Here is a 13,055-nt window from a genome sequence, read left to right as displayed (position 1 = left end):
TCTCCAATCCAAGATCCAAGACAAAAGTAAAATGAAATTAAAAGCAATGGAAACAAAGAAATTAAAGTTCACTCAAGTTCAAAAGCTCTCCGAAAACTATTATGAAAATTCTAAAAGGAAAGCTCCCTTAATAACTTGAATTCTATCCTATTTATACACTTTCCAAAAATGATCTTCAAGCCTTGAGTTGGGCCTTTGTTCTTGGTGGAATTGGGTTGAAAGAGGCCTTGGTTGATTGCTCTTGAAGTTTGAAGAAGAACCAAAGTGAACCAATTGAACCGGGTTTGAGGTTAGCCAAAGTTGGACCTAAAGTTTGAGCCAAAGTTAGGGGTCTAACTTTGGCTCCAACTTTTCTTAGCAGCAAGCAAAATTTACTGGTATGCACGTTGGTGCCAACGTTAGGGGTCTAACTTTGACCCTAACGTTGGCCTTGCTTATATGCTAGTGGCGCCAACGTTAGCCTCCAAGTTAGGGGGCTAACGTTGGCGCAAACGTTGGCCCTTCCCCCTTTGTAATTTATGTGCCAACGTTAGCCTCCAAGTTAGGGGGCTAACGTTGGCGCAAACGTTGGTGCCCAGGGGAGAAACTCTCAAGTTCCAACGTTAGCCTCCAAATTAGGGGGCTAACGTTGGGGCTAACTTTTGCCTCTTCCTTGAATGTTCATGTGCCAACGTTAGCCCCCAAGTTAGGGGTCTAACGTTGGCACAAACGTTGGTGCCCAGGGAAGAAGTTTCTCTTGCCAACGTTAGCCTCCAAGTTAGGGGGCTAACGTTGGCTCAAACGTGGGGAGCCCAGGGAGTAATCTTCATGCCTAACGTTATCCTCCAAGTTAGGGGGCTAACGTTGGGGCTAACTTCATGCCTCCTGGTTCAATTTCACTTATTCCATTGTCCTCTCTTTGCTTCTAGCCATTCCTCTTCGCTTCAACCTTTCTCCAAGCTTTCTTCACCTATCATTAATCAACCAAACTTATCAAAGCTATGCTCAAAATCATGAGATATTCATTCTTTCATAATATGCAACAAATATAGCATAAAACCTCATGAAATGGCATAAATTCATATATGGTTGGTTCAATCAAGGGAAACATGAAAATCTACTCAATTAGCTTGCTTGTAGCTCAAGAAAGTGCATAATTCTAATGAAAACTAAAGAAAAAGACTAGCTAAAATAGGCTAGGATGACTTGTCATCACAACACCAAAATTAAAGCTTGCTTGTCCCCAAGCAAGAAATGAATTATTAAGAAGAAAGAATGAAATGGAAGAGGAAGTTCATGCTAGCAGAGTATTATTGATAGTTCATGGGGTTTTATGTGGATATGCAAATACTCACTTCTTATTGACTCCTAGGCCTAGAAAGTCTCCTTCAAGCTTCAAGTGACATACTGCTATGACCTCTCATTATTCCTTTATCCTTGGCTATTACTTTATTCAAAAGCTTTATTTGAGTGTCATGTGTAGCAAGTTCATTTTCTTTTCTTTATACTTGACACATTATTCACCATAGACACTTGGCTCACATTCCTTCTTAAAACATTGATGCCCAGCACCTCTTTGGGCTACTAAATGCCTTGTAGTTAGGTTGCTCTTGATAGTGGACTTTCAGCTGATGATCCCGGGTTAGTTAACCCAAGTCACCAAGTGTTGAGACACTCCTAAGAGCTTACTAATCTAAGCAGATCCTAGTACAAAAACATCACAGGCATATATTTTAAGGTTCAAGCTATTGGTGTCCAGCTTTGTTTCTTTTTGTTTTTCTTTTGTTTTGCCACTTTTTGGCTCTCTTTGTTCTTTCCTTCTTTTTGTTTTTCTTTCTAACCAAGGAATTTAATTCAATTGAGATTCATAGACAGTAGGCCACTCTTTACTTAGAAGGAGATATCCTAGCTCTTTATTCATTCAAAGTGAGCTATTATACAATCACACACATACCACCACTTACTTTTATTCTACTTCTAACTAACAGAGACTATTTTACTTCACATTCAAACTGTTCTTTTATTGAATTAAAAGATGCAGGGGACAACACATGCTTCTTGTTAAGTGAAAATGAACACACAAGCAAACATAAAAACTAGCCTACTTATTTTGAAAGAAACAAACACAATGCAAAGTTAGGAGCAAGGAGCAAGTCCACCTTTCATTTGTCATGCCTCTTCTTTCTCCTTTCATACACTTGGCTGCTAGTGTTCCCACCATCCTTGTTTGGTGCCTGTTGATCTTGCCAAAAGCCAGCATTATTCATAGCCTTCTCCACTCTATCTTCAAGTCTCATAGCCCTGTTTACTTCTACCTCACTTCTCATTTTGAAAAATTCATCAAAAGTTGGGAATGCCGGATCCATGTTGTGCATATGTTCTCCAATATAGTTTAGTTTGATTTGGCTATTGACATTGTAATCGGCTTGCACTTCATACCTTGCTTCTTGGAGTGTTGTGAACTCCTTGAAAGCCTTCAAACTTTCAGCTTGCATTTGTTCCAACTTCCCAAAAGATTCATGAGATTGAAAGGCATGTTCTTCTTGCATTACAAGGAATCTTGACTCGAATTCATTTTGTTTGTTTATTATTCTTAGCTCTCTTTCTTCTTGTGCTTGTTGGTTTTGCATGTACAGAGAATGATATTCCTCTTGCCTTGCTTGGATTCTCGTGTACTGTTGAGACAACCTCCCTATTGCTTCTTGCATTTGAGTCATATCCATATTGCCATGTGGGAAAAAGTGTGGCTGCTCCTCCTCCTCTTGTGGCTCTTCTTCTATGTGTGGCTCATCTTCTTCCATTGGCTCTTCTCTTTCCCTTCCTCCATGTGGTCTTCGGCCTTGATGTGCTTCAAGGGGCATCATCATTCGTTCAATGGTTATGGGCATGCCTTGGCTTAACCACATTGGATTCTCTTCTTCCAATGGAACTTTAGCCTTTGCACACAACTTCCAAATGGTGCTCGGATAGTACAACCAAGATCCGGCCGAATTCTTTTCAGCTATCTTTTGAATGTCTCTTGCAAGGATCTCGTGAACTCTTATTTCTCCACCCACCATGATACAATGCAGCATTAAGGCTCTCTCCCTGTTAACTTCTGAGGTGTTCACTGTCCCCAGAATTGATCTTTTCATCAATTCATACCATCCTTTTGCTTCCGGAATGAGGTTACATCTCTTCAGGAACTTGTATCTGTTCTTGTTGTCTCCTTCCCATTCTGAGTTCTCAAAAAAAATGTCTCTTGCAATCTCCTCATAATCTTGATCCTCAGTCAATCTTTGTTGGTATCCCGATTCATCAAAGCGGACTGACTTTAGTTTCAAGACTTTCTTGATTGCCTCCGGGCTAAAGTCTACTTCCACCCCACGCACATAGCTCTTGTACGTTGGGGGTTCACGCATGTCAATCCTTGGGACATTTGCATAGAACTCTCTTATGATATTGGTATTAACTCGGGTGGCTGGTGATGTAAGTTCCTCCCATCTCCTCTTCCGGATTTTGTTCTTTGTTCTTTATTTCTCGTTCATCCATTGAATTTGCATTTGATGAGACCAAGACTTGAACCTCCATTGGTCATACTCATGTGTTTCTTCCTCTACTATTGGATCTTTTCCTTTTCGTCGTTTGGTTCTTGAGGAGGATGCCATGATTACTTAGTTGGTTGAGAGGTGATGTGAAGAATGTTGGAGAGTTTGATGTGTGTTTGGAGGAAAAAGAGATGAGGTCCAGACTTGCTATGACAAGAAGTTATGAAGAGAAGTTTAAGTGGTTGGAGTTTAGAGTAGAAGAAAGGTTGCACAAGGCTTGTTATGTTGAGGAGTGATTCGGTTATGTGCATGGCTTGAAGGTGGTATGCTTTTAAATGAGCAATGAAGGGCTAGGATGCAATTAGACACTATGGAGATCAAAGGTATGCATGTGAGGATGAATGAAGACAAAATTTGCTCCTTCCCTTTCCTTTGCCGTGATCATTCTCAAGGAGTGGCAGATTTCTTCCTTGAAGCATGTGATAGGATTTTGTCCTTATGCTATGCTTTCCTTTGTCTTGTCTTTTTCATTGAAGATTCTTTGACCTCCTAGTCATCACAACAAGACAACATACATTAGTCTTATCCAACCGTAGCACTATTGTTCTTTTTAATAAAAATATGTGAACCATCAATTCTTATCTCATGTGAACCGTGACACTCTCTTTGGAGGACACCAAACTTAGTATTTTGTAATGTATAAAGAAAATGAGTTTCTTCCTCCAATTGGTGAAGTCCAAATGTTAAATGTTCATAAGAATTGTTTTCATCATACTTTCTTTTTCTCTCTTTTTTTTTCATGAAGGATTAATTGTATCCTTAAATCGGTGCATCAAGGTTTGATGAACACCAAACTTGTTTTTTTTTTGTCAAAGGATACATCACAATTAATGCCTTCATTATCGAATAAGAATTTTTCTATTTATAAGGTTTTGGAAAATAACACATGTATGATTATTGATGCATGAGTTTCAAATTTTCATGAAGCTATGTGGACACCAAACTTAGTGTTCGGCCATATGCTCTATCAAAACATTTTAAGCATGTGAAACAAAATCCTTTGTAATATTGGTTAAGTGTGCTTGAAGACACACCAAACTTAGCATATGTTTCAAAATAGTGCATGCAATAAATGGACACGTTCGTAAAAAAAGAATTCATGCATCAAGTGATCATAACTTATTGAATTTAAAATGACATGAATCTTAAATCATGGGTTGCCTCCCATGGAGCGCTCTTTTATTGTCACTAGCTTGACATTGAGGCTTTCTTTTATGGTGGTTGGTGCTTGTAGGGCCTCAATTTGTCTCCCCTGACCGTGATCCTCTTCTTTGTTCTCTGGTGTTCAATTTCAGCATGTTCTAATGATAGTATGTTGCTGACAGTGTAGTAATTCTCGGTTTGTTGATTTGCCTCCAGCTGTTGATATATCAGTTTCACTTTGTCACCTTTAGAAAGCCCCTCTGTTGGAATCTTTCTATTCTTCCAGCCCCTTTTTGCTTTGTTCCTGCGCTTCATCTTTCCTTTTGTTGATCTTTCTTTTCTGGCTGCAGGCTTTCCTTGGGGACCTCTCTTCTCAGTGGCCAGTACTCTAACATCTTTTTGGGCTTTTTCATCAGTCTGCACAGTCCTTAACATTGGGATGTTGCTGTGACTTTCCTGATCACTCTTCATATAGTCTTTCTTCTCCTTGCTGAATTGTGCCTCTGGTAATACCTTCAGAGTGATGCTCTGGTCATGCATCCTGAGAGTTAATTCCCCTTCCTCTACGTCTATGATAGCTCTAGCAGTGGCCAAGAATGGCCTTTCCAGTATAACAGAATCACCATCCTCATTGTTTGATTCTAGAACCACAAAATCAGCAGGGTATATAAAACTGTCCACCTTGACCAAAAGATTTTCAATTATACCCTTGGGATATACCATTGACTTGTCTACCAGCTCCAGAGACATTTGTGTTGGTTTGACCTCCTCTATATGCAGCTTTTTCACCAAGGAGGATGATATTAAGTTAATACTTGCTCCGAGATCACACATTGCTTTAGTGATTGTCAATTTCCCAATGGTGCAAGGCAACAGGAAGCTTCCTGGGTCCTCAAGCTTGGGAGGAAGCCCCCTTTGAATCAAGGCCCTGCATTCCTCAGCAATCATTATGGTTTCTTTCTCATCCCAGCTTCTTTTCTTGTTGATAAGATCCTTCAGAAACTTGGAATATAGAGGCATCTGTTCAAGTGCTTCAGCCAAGGGAATATTGATTTCCAGCTTCTTAAAAATTTCAAGGAATTTGTGAAAATGCTGGTCTTTAACCTCTTTGTTGAACCTCTGAGGATATGGCAGTGGAGGTGTGATGCTTTTTCCTATTTGCTGCTGCCTCTGAGCTACTTCCTTTAAGCTATGTGGCTGGTTGTCCTTCTCTTTGAGTTTCTCAGTGCCTTTGTTTGGCATCACAACTTGCTTATTAGCCTCATCTGCCTTTGTTTGCTTCTCATCCTCCGTTGGTTCTTTGATGTTCTCTGCTTGCTTCCTTGTAGTGTCATTGTTGCTTATCAATGCTCTTCCACTCCTTAATTGTATTGCCTTGCATTCTTCCTTGGGATTTGGAATTGTGTCACTGGGCAGTGAGTTTGAAGGTCTCTCAACAGATACTTGCTTGGAGAGTTGCCCCATCTGTCTCTCTAGGCTCTTCATAGAGGCTTCCTGATTCTTGGCTACCATTTCTTGGTGTTTCAACATTTTGTCTATCATGGTCTCCAAGTGAGTGATTCGTTGGGCTTCAGGTGATATTTGAGGTGGGTTATGAGATGTGGGTGGTGGATGGTAGGCATTTTGGTTGGTGGATTGGTTATTAGATTGGTATTGGTTGAGGTTGGGGTAGTTATTTTGAGGTTTTCTGTAGGGGTTTTGGTTAGTCTGCTGCTGGTTGTGATTTTGGTTGCTTCTTGGGTTGTGTTGGTTTGAGTTCCTCTGCCATGGTTGTTGGTTTTGGGTATGGTTATCTCCCCATCTGAGGTTTGGGTGGTTTTTCCAGGATGGATTGTATGTATCACCATACACTTCATTTGGTCCTTGATTGTGCATATACTGCACTTGCTCTTGTTGTTGTTCTTCTTGAGTTTCTTCACTCTGTCCCCATGTGGTTGATGGTTGGCTAGTGTTAACTGCTGCAACTTGGAGACTATCAATCCTCTTGGCCATTTGCTCAAATTTTTGTTGAATTTGCTGCTGCATCATCTTGTTTTGAGCTAGGATTGAATCCACTCCTTCTAGCTCCATTACTCCTCTCCTTTGTGATGGTTGGCGGCTTCTTTGGTGAGCGAAGAAATATTGGTTGTTGGCCACCATGTCCACAAGATTCTGAGCTTCCTCAGCAGTTTTCATCAGTTGTAGTGAACCTCCAGCAGAATGATCTAATGCCTCCTGAGATTTCAATGTCAGACCTTCATAGAAATTTTGCAGCACGTCCCATTCATTGAACATCTCTGGAGGACACTTTCTGATTAAGGCTTTATACCTCTCCCATGCTTCATACAAGGATTCGGCATCTAATTGTGTGAATGTCTGCACCTCAGTTTTCAGCCTGATGACTCTTTGGGGTGGATAGAATTTGGCTAGAAATTTAGTCACCAAGTCATCCCAACTAGTGATACTTCCTTGGGGAAAAGTTTCAAGCCATTGTGCAGCCTTATCCCTTAATGAGAACGGGAACAGCAGAAGCTTGTAGGTTTCAGGATTCACGCCATTGGATTTAACAGTGTCACAGATCCTTAAGAAGGTAGATAGATGTTGATTTGGATCCTCCAATGGTCCTCTCCCAAATGAGCAGTTGTTTTGGACCAATGTGATGAGTTGTGGCTTCAGTTCAAAGTTATTTGCATTGACATTAGGGGTGAGAATGCTGCTTCCACAATGTCTAGCATTTGCAAAGGTATAGGAAGCCAATACTCTCCTTTGTTGTGGTTGATTATTAACTCCTCCTCCTGGATTAGATGTATCTCCTTCCATCTCGTGGTATTCTTCCTCAGATTCTTCTTCTCCAACAATATTTTTCCCTCTTTCGGCTCTTCTTATCCTTCTAAGAGTTCTCTGATCAGCTTCAGATAAAATAGGAACGGATCTCCCTGTATCTGACATACAAACAAGACAAAAGAAACACCAGCAAGATCACTTCAATCTATTGCTAGAATGAAATTTAGTTCAAGCAAATATTCAAACAGTTAGTGGGTTATTCAAAAATTAAAGAAAAAGTGCTTGATCTAGATTACCACTTCACTTAATCATTGTCAATCTAATCAATCCCCGGCAACGGCGACAAAAACTTGATGAGATATTTTGGAGGAAAAATAAATTTCTCCCAAAACACACAAATCTAACCGGCAAGTGTACCGGGTCGTATCAAGTAATAAAAACTAACGGGAGTGAGGTCGATCCCACAGGGATTGAAGGATTGAGCAATTTTAGTTTAGTGGTTGATTTAGTCAAGCGAATTAAGATTTGGTTGATGGTTTTGTGACTTGCAGAATTAAATTGCATTGAAGTAAAGAGAACAAGAAATAAATTGCTGAAACTTAAAGAACAAGAAATTAAATGGCAGAAACTTAAAGTGCAAGAAATGTAAATTACGGAATCTTAAAGTGCAAGGAATGTAAATTGCTTGAAATGTAAAGGGGATTGGGATGTGGATTTGCAGAAATTTAAACAAGGAAAAATTAAATTGCATGAAACAGAAGAGTAAAAGGGAATTGGGATTGAACCGGATATGAAGCAGAAAAGTAAATGAACAGAAGAAGCAGTAAACAGGGAATTGAAATGGGAAATTTAGATCTCAGGACCCAGAGACTAGAAAACCAAGTCTAGATCTCAATGCCTTCCTAGATCCAACAAGAACAATTGCCAGGAAATTGTAAATTGCAAAGAAAAGAGATGAAGATCAAGTAACAGAAACGGAAATGCCAATTCAATTAACAGTAAAGAAACAGAGAGATCCAAGATTGAGATTGAAAAGAATTTCTTCAATTCTCCAATCCAAGATCCAAGACAAAAGTAAAATGAAATTAAAAGCAATGGAAACAAAGAAATTAAAGTTCACTCAAGTTCAAAAGCTCTCCGAAAACTATTATGAAAATTCTAAAAGGAAAGCTCCCTTAATAACTTGAATTCTATCCTATTTATACACTTTCCAAAAATGATCTTCAAGCCTTGAGTTGGGCCTTTGTTCTTGGTGGAATTGGGTTGAAAGAGGCCTTGGTTGATTGCTCTTGAAGTTTGAAGAAGAACCAAAGTGAACCAATTGAACCGGGTTTGAGGTTAGCCAAAGTTGGACCTAAAGTTTGAGCCAAAGTTAGGGGTCTAACTTTGGCTCCAACTTTTCTTAGCAGCAAGCAAAATTTACTGGTATGCACGTTGGTGCCAACGTTAGGGGTCTAACTTTGACCCTAACGTTGGCCTTGCTTATATGCTAGTGGCGCCAACGTTAGCCTCCAAGTTAGGGGGCTAACGTTGGCGCAAACGTTGGCCCTTCCCCCTTTGTAATTTATGTGCCAACGTTAGCCTCCAAGTTAGGGGGCTAACGTTGGCGCAAACGTTGGTGCCCAGGGGAGAAACTCTCAAGTTCCAACGTTAGCCTCCAAATTAGGGGGCTAACGTTGGGGCTAACTTTTGCCTCTTCCTTGAATGTTCATGTGCCAACGTTAGCCCCCAAGTTAGGGGTCTAACGTTGGCGCAAACGTTGGTGCCCAGGGAAGAAGTTTTTCTTGCCAACGTTAGCCTCCAAGTTAGGGGGCTAACGTTGGCTCAAACGTGGGGAGCCCAGGCAGTAATCTTCATGCCTAACGTTAGCCTCCAAGTTAGGGGGCTAACGTTGGGGCTAACTTCATGCCTCCTGGTTCAATTTCACTTATTCCATTGTCCTCTCTTCACTTCTAGCCATTCCTCTTCGCTTCAACCTTTCTCCAAGCTTTCTTCACCTATCATTAATCAACCAAACTTATCAAAGCTATGCTCAAAATCATGAGATATTCATTCTTTCATAATATGCAACAAATATAGCATAAAACCTCATGAAATGGCATAAATTCATATATGGTTGGTTCAATCAAGGGAAACATGAAAATCTACTCAATTAGCTTGCTTGTAGCTCAAGAAAGTGCATAATTCTAATGAAAACTAAAGAAAAAGACTAGCTAATATAGGCTAGGATGACTTGTCATCAATAAGGACATGCTATTTTTTAAGTGAGGGGGAATTGATGATTCCATATTTGACGATATATTTTAGTTTGATTTAAGTGGATTTCATCATATAAACCCACATTTATTCATCAAAATAGCTTTCTTTTGTGTTCTCTCCCTAAATTGAGCCTAATTGTAAAAACATGCAATTTTGTGCTTAATTTAGTCAATTTTATTCCACTTTCATTCCATTTGATGCCTTGATATGTTTGATGAGTAATTTCAGGTGTAATAGGTAGGAATGGCTTGATGAGAGTAGAAGAAAAGTATGGAATTGGGAGAAAACATGAAGAAATCAAAAAAGAGAAGCATTTCAGGTTGTGCCCACGCACACCTTCTATGCCCACGCACAAGGGTCAAAATCAGTACTTGTGCCCACGCATAGGTATGTGCTCATGCACAAAACGGAAATCAGCAAGTGTGCCGATGCACAACTTCTGTGCGTACGCACAGGAGGAAAATCAGCATGTGTGCGTACGCACAGGTACCAGTGCATGACTTCATTAAAAAGTCACGTGGCTCGCAATTTAAGGGGCTTTTTGGCCCATTTTTGAAGGCTTCGGAGCATATATGAAGGGGAAAGCAACACCATATCACACCGTACATTACCATACTTCATAGAATACATTTTAGGAGTAGTTTTAGGGTAGTTTAGTTTAGGTTTTCTCTTAAATTTTCTTAGGTTTAATTAGGGTTTGTAGCATTTTATACTACAATTTTGGTCTTGGATTTTTCTATCTCATTGTAAGTATTTCTTTAATTCCTCTTTTATTACATTACTTGTTCTACACTTTCGTATATTTTCAATTCATTTGTCAATATATGCATAGTTTTGCAATTTTGAGTTTTGGTTCATGAATTTGATGTTTGATGGTTTTTATATGTTTATTAGATTGCCATTGTTGATTTTTTTCTTTTGTGGTTCATAGATTTTATCATTTTTCCAATTTTGTAATGTTTTATGATTATGCCATCTATGTGTTTGATGAAATGCCAATTTTGATTATGGGGTAAATTTCCACCCCTTGGCTTGGAGGAAGTGAGTATATGGATTAATAGAGCCATAGTGTCTAATATTTTGTGATAATTCTTGGGTTTTTAGTTGTTATTATTTTTACTAACGCTAGCTTCTTACAAAGGTAATTAGTAAGTTAGCTAGGATTTGTAGATTAATAACAATTATACTCACTTGACCTATCCTTCGATGTTAAGGATTGACTTAGTGAGATTAATACATCATAATAATCATATTTGTAGTTACGGCAAGGAAGGAATTCCATAACTCTTCCCAAGTCAAGGCTCCATTTATGTTTTGAAACACATTCTCATCAATTTTGAGTCTTGTCGATATTACATACATAGTTATTTTATTCCTTCATTAGTTTATTAATTTCAATTTTGATTGTTCTTTTATCTCTTTATTTGTTTACTTCAATCATTGAAACCTTTTGCTTCTCACAACCAAAATTGTGTGCTCTTAGGCATTAGTGATGAGTCCATATTTTCCAATGTATTTTGACTTAATTTCAAGGGATTCTAGAATATGAACTCACACTTAAGCACAAAAATAGCATACTTTTGTGTTTGATCCCTAATTTGATTCTGAATGTGAAAACATGCGTTTTAATGCTTATATTATTGATTTTTAATCCCACTTTTATGTCATTCAATGCCGTGATATGGTTTGTGAGTAATTTGATGCACGGAAAACTCGTCTCTCAATAAATTCCTCTTCGGCAAGTATACCGAATTGTCGTCAAGTAATAACTCACAAAAGAGTGAGGTCGAATCCCACAGAGATTAACGGATTAAGCAATCAATGGTTAATTGATTATCCTAGATAGACGAAACAGATTGGAGTGATAAGCAACAAGAAAATTTAAATGGCATAAAAGTAAAGAAAGCAATAAAGTGCAAAAAAGTAAAATGGCAAGAAAAGTAAATGTAAGAACAAAAAAATAAAATGAACATTGGGATGAAGAGATATTGCAATCCTCCGGATCAAGTTCATTCTCATCTCTTCCTCAATCAATGCGTTCATTGATCTCCTTAGCAATCTTAAGTGATCGAATTACAATTCCTTGTAATTCAATCTCTCAAATCTTGATCAATAGCCAATTCCTTGGTCAATTGCTCATGAGAAGAGATGAAGTATGGTCACTGATTATACTACATGCTTTCCCAAATCAAGTGTTGGTAGGGTTATAGTCACATACCCATCCAACCCCAATTTGGTCCAACATGAGAAAGCATTTCTAGCATGATCTCTTCATTCCACTTTCAAGGTTCAGAAGAGATCCAAGTATGAATAGCTTTTTTTCCAAGATAACTACCCAATTGGATGAAGATTGAAAGCTTTCTACTAAAATCAAGAGAAAAGATAGAAGAAGAAGAAGAATAAGAACTACGATTGATCCATTGAATTACAATAGAGCTCTCTAACCCAATGAAAAGAGTTAGTTGATCATTGCTCTACCAAAATAGAAAAGAAAGAAATGCAGAAAAATAAAGATGAAGATTAAAACTGAAATTGAAACTTCAAAATTCATAAATGAAAAGTACAAAGAAAAGAAAGAGAAGGAAAAGTGTGTGAGGGGAGGGTGTCCGAAGACCCCTCTTCAATCCCTCATTCCCGAATTTCAGTCCCCTTGAATGTAAAAGCTAAGGCCCTTATATAGGCTCTCCTAGATTACAAAATGAAATTAAAAGCAATTTACAATTAAATGAAAATTCCTATTCTAGATGCTTCTTGTGGCCTTGATTGGTTGACACTTGTGGGCTTACTTCCTTGAGGTTGGGTGGTCCTTGAAAGAGAATCAAATTGAGGTCCAGGTGCTAATGTCAGTGCTAACGTTAGCCACACTAACGCTACATGTGTGGCGTTAGTGCTAAAGTTAGTGTGGCTAACCTCACACTTGCTACCCAGTTGGTGTTTTTGGGGCTTACAAGATGCCTCTGGTTTTTGCTCCAATTTCATGCCCACTATAGAGTATTATATATCGTTGGAAAGCTCTGAATGTCAGCTTTCTAACTCAACTGGAATCATCTCAATTAGACCTCTGCAACTCAAGTTATGCTCATTTGAAGTGGACAAGGTTGCTAGCCTAGTTACTGGCGTTATTGGAAAACGTGAGTGCCAATAACCTCCGCGATCAGGGGATGAAAATTGCCAGGTTCTGGAGCTCAAACTTAATGTCCACCCCATACTATTATATATTGTTTGAAAGCCCTGGATGTCTACTTTCCAACGCCTTTAGAAGCGCATCGTTTGGAGATCTACAGCTCGAGTTACACTTCTTGGAAGGTGAAGAGGTCAGCTGGT

Source organism: Arachis ipaensis, chromosome B9, assembly GCF_059453495.1.
Source record: "Arachis ipaensis isolate K30076 ecotype BB chromosome B9, ASM5945349v1, whole genome shotgun sequence".
Lineage (NCBI taxonomy): Eukaryota > Viridiplantae > Streptophyta > Magnoliopsida > Fabales > Fabaceae > Arachis > Arachis ipaensis.
The sequence above is the reverse complement of the archived record's forward strand: the minus strand, read 5'-3'. Positions refer to the sequence as shown.